Source organism: Cryptotermes secundus, unplaced genomic scaffold, assembly GCF_002891405.2.
Source record: "Cryptotermes secundus unplaced genomic scaffold, Csec_1.0 scaffold19, whole genome shotgun sequence".
NCBI lineage: Eukaryota > Metazoa > Arthropoda > Insecta > Blattodea > Kalotermitidae > Cryptotermes > Cryptotermes secundus.
This window is the reverse complement of record NW_019729897.1, coordinates 1,615,558-1,622,601: the sequence shown is the minus strand read 5'-3', so window position 1 is coordinate 1,622,601 and position 7,044 is coordinate 1,615,558. Positions and strand designations below refer to the sequence as shown.

Below are 7,044 nucleotides of genomic sequence, written 5' to 3'. Positions count from 1 at the left end.
AGACGAAGATAAGAATAGACAGGGATAGGCTCCTGCCACACAGGCAGAGTAAGGGAGCCTTGATAGTAACGCCCTCCCAAGATCCGAAGATAAAGTGTAATATTAATGGATTACGTGGCTACCTGTAAACCATATGCGGAGTGGGCGAGAAGGGGCATGACTACATGTCAGGGAGTAGTACCAACAATTGAAAGAACAGAGAATAGATGGTGGCAGCTTGTATGACAGAAGGAAACTCCGATATAGGAGAATCCTAGCTAAGGGTGAGCTAGGATGATTGCGTTCACGCCTTACAGCATAAGCGGAGGTGGCCAGGAGGGGTACCTGCCCACCCCCGACGGCGCGACGTTACCAGGAGTACCAGTTTACGACATAACTAGTGGAGGCGAGGAAGGATACCTCCACGGCCCCTACATGCGGAGTTACAGTGGGGACAGAGGCGGGCTGACTCCACGCCCCCCTGTACCACGGCATTACAGCGGCGGCAGCGGGAGGGATACCTCCATGCCCCCCCTGCGCCGCTAGGGCATTACAATGGTAATATGAAAAAGTGATCAATGATTTATTTGCAGCCACTTTATTAAAGGGCTCTGATGGAATAAATTTCACACCACATTTCATGGATATCGATCAGGCAGTTCAAAAGTTGGTAGGAGGAACAAAGAGACTTCATGGTGATCTCGTAGGTCTAATTTTTTTTCCCTTAAAGAAAATTTGGCTAAAAGCCATAAAAGAAATCACCATGTTCCATAAATTTTGACTTCATAGATGATCATGCTGAGCACATAATGAGGCCATCAGACAATGTTGTCAGGTCGAAAGTGCTTTGAAATCAGCCACTGTAGATTCACTACATTCTATCAATAGTGTCAAATAAATTTCATATATTTCCAAATTATTTATTGAGTGCCACACAAAAGCAACAGACAAATTACGCAGAATATTCAATAAGCAATTTCTGTAAACTTCTTTCCACAGGATTAGCGGCCTGTTTTGAGGAGGAGGAAATCATTAACATCTACATTCATATTTGGGAATGGAAGGATTCTGTCGCAAGCATCATAAAACCAAGGTATGAGTTCCTTGTGGCCTGCTTGCTGTGAGTTGGACACCCCTGATGTAATTCACCTCTTTTCGACCTACACATTTCCATAGTTGCCCTAAACATGTATTCCTTCATACATCATAAATGTAGGTATCCCTCCCTCAGAGTCCACAGCCATGCAGAAAACATGCAGTCTTTAGCGTGCGATAATATAGTCTTTATTGTTTTTTTAAAGTAGATGAGGCGATGCTAGTTTCAAAGTTGTAGCAAGTGTTTCTTGAATTCTTCTTTTAACTGAAATTTTGCACAATGTGTGAGAGCCTGTTGGCTTTGTTGCATCTATTGCGTATACCATGGTTTTCACTCGGTGTGTGCCCAAAGGCTCTGAAAGCATGTATGGTTATATGACACAAGACTTGCAAAATAAGAAGCAAATAATTGTTATATGTTATATTTACACACACAACATAAAGTTAGGAGGAGGAGGGATAAAAAGAAAAGTTAAAGCTATCCCTATGACAGGCCGTGGAGGTTCATGGGGTTGTGAGACATCGAGGATCCCACCTTTTCTAGATAATCGGCTCACAGATGGCGGTGAGGTTGTCAGCCTTACACACCGGCCGTCCTTTAACCGCCAGGAAGATCCCTGGTACTCATTTGTGTTAGAGGCTGAGTCGACCCCAGGGCCATAGTGCAGCTGGAAAGATGAGGTCAATTGAAAAAAGCCAATGACCTGATCGGGAATCGAACACACGACATTGTAGCATAGTGCCTCAACCCACTGCACTACCATGTGCCTCTGGAAGGGAGGAGGGGGCATAATGAAATATTCTTGAAGCTCAGGTGGGGGTATCATTATATATAGCTTGAAAATCATTGCATTTGCATAACATTTCTTAATTTATATTTGTAATAAAACTTCGTCGTATTTCTGTTTTACGATAATTTTACTATATTTTGTATAATAAATGGCATCATTTAAAATATACGTTTAAGCCTTTCATATTGTAAATTTTAGTTCTCTGTTCTAACGCTGGGCAAAGGAAAAAGAGAATTGTCCCTATGCTTAATTAAGTACCACGCCATAAAGACGTATAGTGGACTGGAGGTATAACTCCACCACCCTTGACTTCGGAACTGGACGTAAATGAGTGGTCAGCTTTACTCCAGGGCAAACAGCCCTCTATGCCCAATGAATGGGAAGCTCCGTGGTCTCTACCATCTGCCGGGAATTGCAACCTGGGCGTCCAACCTGCAGCCCGTCATCATACCGACTGAGCTATCCAGGCTCAAGAAATGCGTATCCAAGGTGTGCGAGCATCAGAATATTGAGAAGAATTGGCGCATGCGCATGGCGTGTGTGGCGCTATCCTGGTTTTGATTGGATTTAGGGTACTGAGTTAAATTTATACATCAACCTACACATTCACTTCGTTAACTTGCACTTTAATGCACCGTTGTGCACAGTCTCTCCTTAATTTCAAATAACATTCAAATCACGATAAACTGCTACATGTTTCGGCCTTACTGACTTCGGTCAACCTCATGCAACTATTCACTTTTCGAAACCGCCACATTGCACTAGTTCTTAAGTCAAATTATTTCAATGCTTTTGCATTTCTACCGTTCACGCTAAAATATATTTGTTTGAGAACCTAACTCTTTATCTTTTCTCGCGCTGTTTCCCTTTTGAGGCGTCCGTGTTTTTTGTGTTGCTTTATTTAGCCTTGTTTTTATCGTTGTTATGTTTATGTGGCCCATTAGTATGCATGTTTCCATTAGTCGAGTGTATGTTACTTTTGTCTTATAAAAGTGACATACACTCGACAAGTGGGAACATACTAAGGGGGCACATAAAAATAACAACGGTAAGGACACCACGCCCATGTTCATATGACTAAATACAACAATAAAAAAAAACGCGGACGCCGCAGGACGAAAAGAGCGCAGGAAAGGATAAAGAATTATGTTCTCAGATAAATGTATTTTATTGTGAACGACGGATATGCAATAGCACAGAAATATTTTGACTTCAGAACTAGTGCAGTGTGACGATTTCGAAAAGTGAACATTTGCCTGAGGTTTGCCAAGTAAGGCCGAAACATGTAGCATTTTTTTATTGCTAGTGGGGTGGGACTAAGTTCCTTGCACTGCGGCCACTTCTGGCCTATTGTACCAGCCCCAGATGATAGGTGAGGGCGATTGTGGCGCAGTTGGTGAAATGAAGATTGGCAGGGGAAACCGAAGTACTCGGAGAAAACCTGCCCCAGCGTCACTTTGTCCACCACAAATCACACTAGAACCCAGGCCGCCGCGATGGGAAGCCAGCGACTAACCGCTTGAGCTATGGCGCGGCCATGTAGCAGTTTAGTGTGACTTTAATGTTAATTTAAATTAAGGAGAGATTGTGAACAGAGTTGCATTAAAGCCTGAAGTGAATGTATAGAGTGTTACATCAACGCAATAGATTGCTGAAATATTACAATATTATACATCAACGGTAAAAACGAAATTTGGGAACAACGCATAACATTTTAATGTGAGATTAAAATGTATTTCTTACATATATCTTAAATATTCTGCAAAATAACCAATATCACGTGCCTATTTGTTTTATTCCTAAAACATTACATAAACTTCATGAAAGTAGGTTACGTATGTATCGTTTAAACACGTCTACTTACGACACACTCTTCAAAAAGTCATTGTTTCTCATTGTTGTTCCTCAACTAACGCTCTTCTTTGGCCGCGCCATAGTTCAAGCTGTTAGTCGCTGGCTTCCCACTGCTGCGGCCCGGGTTCGATCCCGGGTCTGGTCAAGTGGGATTTGTAGTGGAAAAAGTGGCGCTGGGGCGGGTTTTCTCCGAGTACTTCGGTTTCCCCTGCCAATCTTTATTCCACCAAATTCTCCATCATCATAATCACCCGGGGCAGGCTATAATAGGCCAATCAGTCGCCGCCGTACCGAGTGGACCCAATTGGATTCCACCCCCCACTAAGTGAATTAAAAAAACTCTCTTCTTTGCTCGGTTATTTTATGACACTGCGTCAACTTCTGAGGTTAAATAACGTCAAATGAGATGTAGAATAATTGTGAGAAATAATGCTGATGGATTTGGAAGGAAGCACTTCTACCCTATTTTCTGGCGCTCTTTTGCACTACCCTGGAGAAACTGAGGATAACCACTATAAACCTAATTCTTGGAAACATGCCTGGTCGGAATTTGAACCTGACACGATGTCAGACGCGTTATCACGCTTGCTAACATGCTCTGTCTCTGGTTATGGAACCTATAAATTCAGTAAAACCACCATAATGTAAAAAGAGACAAAAATCACTTCTTATCCTTACGGTCAGGGGTGGAAATGACTTATGATCCAGGTAGAGGCTTAAGTATCGACTGGGAAGTTCGGGGAATACAGAGCACACGTGATAAAGACGCTGACGCATGCGCAGTGCATTTATTTTCTGTCGTTAATAGCTACGAGGGATTTATTCCTATAGGTCTCATAGGGAACTGCTTTGGACACTGGAAATTCCTTCTTAAAAAGTAGCCCTGGAACTAGGGAGGCATGTCCCCACGCCTACCTCCCACTTTACAGCCCTGCATCGGTATAAACCTATGCTTATAAAGATTTTCACAAAGTAATTGGTTTCGTATCGTTAACGTTCTGAATTTCACATTCCTTTGTTGCTCAGAATGTTTTCCTTGGAATCTTATTTACAATTACCTGTAATTGATATGTTTTCCCCTCGGAGTAAGAAAGAAGGCTCATCAACTAAAGAAAACAACTGCCAATATGTACCATACCGTTTTTATAGTACGCACCTACAGTTCAACTCAGCTGTATAACTGTCAGTTGTAACTGTGCTCTCTCGCCTTCTGCGGACTTCAGAAGACGTCTAGCTTTGACCTTGAACAAACTTGCCGACTATTTGCAATTTAAGGAGCCGGAATAATGATTTACATTTCAGAGTGCTGCCCAATAACTTAAAGATCAAAACAGAAGCCTACGGCACTCCCTATTGCTTTATATGGGCGTGAAACTTATATCTCACATTAGGGAAGAACATAGACCTAAGTGAGGTTCTCACAACGGTGACTATGAAGAGTAGTACTGTCTGCGTATGGTGTAACGCCATGTAATTCTTCGTAGACTGAGGATGTTCGAGAAGAAGGTGTCGAGAATATTTGAACGTAAGTGGGAGGACGTAACAGGACTTTGGAGAAAACTAAAAAATGAGCTTTACAATTTGTGCTACTTAACAAATATTACTAGAATGATACCGTATTTACGTATGTATAGGCCGCACATTTTTTGCCAAAAATTCAAGAGGAAAACTTGGGTGCGGCTTATATTCGAAATATTCGAAATCACACTTCATTTAAAAAATATATATATTCATAATTAGTAATACAGGATGTTCTACTCCTGAAATAATATTCCAAGAAAATTATTTTTTCTATAATTTCTGTCTGAAAATTGTGCTGCGGCCTATACAAGCACGCGGCCTACATGCGTAAATACAGTACATTCATGCAGGATGAATTGGTTGGATCATGTAGCAGGCGTGACAGAAAGCATAAATTTATACAGAGTTTTGGTAAGAAAAGCTAAAAGAAAGAGACTACTTGGAAGACTCAGGGTTAGATGGGAGGACAATACTAAAATGGATCTTATATACATAGGATTGTACGGTGTTTACTGGCTGTACCCGGCTGAGGATAGGGACCAATGTCGGGCTTTTGTAAACATGGTAATGAATATTCGAGTACCATAAAATACTGCAAATTTCTTGGCCAGTTAAACAAGCATTAGGTTCTCAAGGACTCTGTTCCCTGTAGTTAGTTATGCTCAGTCCTGAGCCTAATCTATACTCAAAGTACATAAAATAAACAACTAAAGAATGGAAGTGACACAAAAATTGAAGGGGGTACTGGAGCTTTTTTGCACTCTACAGTATGTCTCGCAGAAAGTTAAAGAACTGTGCAGAATCCCCCTCAGAAGCGAATACCCCCTCACCTTGCGTCCCATTCAAGTTTAGCCTTCTTAGGAATTCCTTCTTCGCGCTTAAAACATCAGTTATACATTCTTCTAGTCGATGGCACTTCAAACAACTATATACCTTAGAAATTACATTTGCACTGACGCCGTGTATTCCGGTATATGTTCACCGACGTTCGCAGCGTGCTTCTTGCTGCTTGCTTGTTTCGTTTATTCTTAAATCACGAATGTGAGGAATTTCGTTCTTCCGATACCAGAATACCTCCCGGAAGATAGTACTCTACAGTCTCCGCCGTGCAAAATTGTATGCTGGGATCACTGCTCTTCCAGTTTTTAAAAATACAGCAAAATATTACTTAAACGCAACCAACAGGACAACCACATTCCGTGAAACAGCTGGCACCTCTGGTGAGTGGTGTCTCAACTTCTCCTCTTCGCACCGAGCAGCACCTCAAGGCCAGCAGGGACCGAAAGCTGAGATCCTCTTCCTCCCTTCCCCACCCTTACAGGATGTGTCGTATACCGCAGTGCACATCGCGTCCGTCCATTCGTCACGGCTTTCATGCCTCTTAACTTTATCGAACTATGAAAAAATATAACTGCTAACCCTGGAGATACTCCTTTCGAATTCAGGCCGCATAAACCATCTGGCACCACTGGGGTAGATAACACACAAAAAAAAAATGTACGATGTAATTTACTTTCCTTTTTAATAACCTGAATTTAATGATAAGTAATGATGGAAGTTCCGTCTACTTGACTCCAATATATAATGGTATATTATATACAGTATTTAGTTGCTAATTACTGCATATTTAGGTCATGGAGGCCATCTTCAGGCAATTAGTATATTTATTATTATTATTATTATTATTATTATTATTATTATTATTATTATTATTATTATTAATGGTAATTATTTGTTTCTCGAAATGTAGTACCGGCGGTGTATCAAGATTCGTTAGGGCATGAAGCCATATAACTTGGTAGAG

General features: G+C 41.4%; 1 protein-coding gene across 6 annotated transcripts in view; it reads right to left on the bottom strand.

Annotated features, from left to right (window-relative positions):
- The window catches only part of LOC111865689 (cytochrome P450 302a1, mitochondrial), a 22,978-nt gene extending 16,520 nt beyond the window's left edge, over positions 1–6,458 (bottom strand). For 3 of the 6 annotated variants that reach the window (XM_023853907.2, XM_023853905.2, XM_033751922.1), the window contains exon 1: positions 6,071–6,458. The gene's annotated coding sequence lies outside the window, so the exon portion shown is untranslated. Of the gene's footprint in view, positions 1–4,777; positions 4,836–6,070 lie in introns of those variants that run through there. The other 3 variants (XM_023853908.2, XM_023853909.2, XM_023853910.2) reach the window with 2 other exon arrangements.
- Between the last annotated feature and the right edge of the window lie 586 nt (positions 6,459–7,044).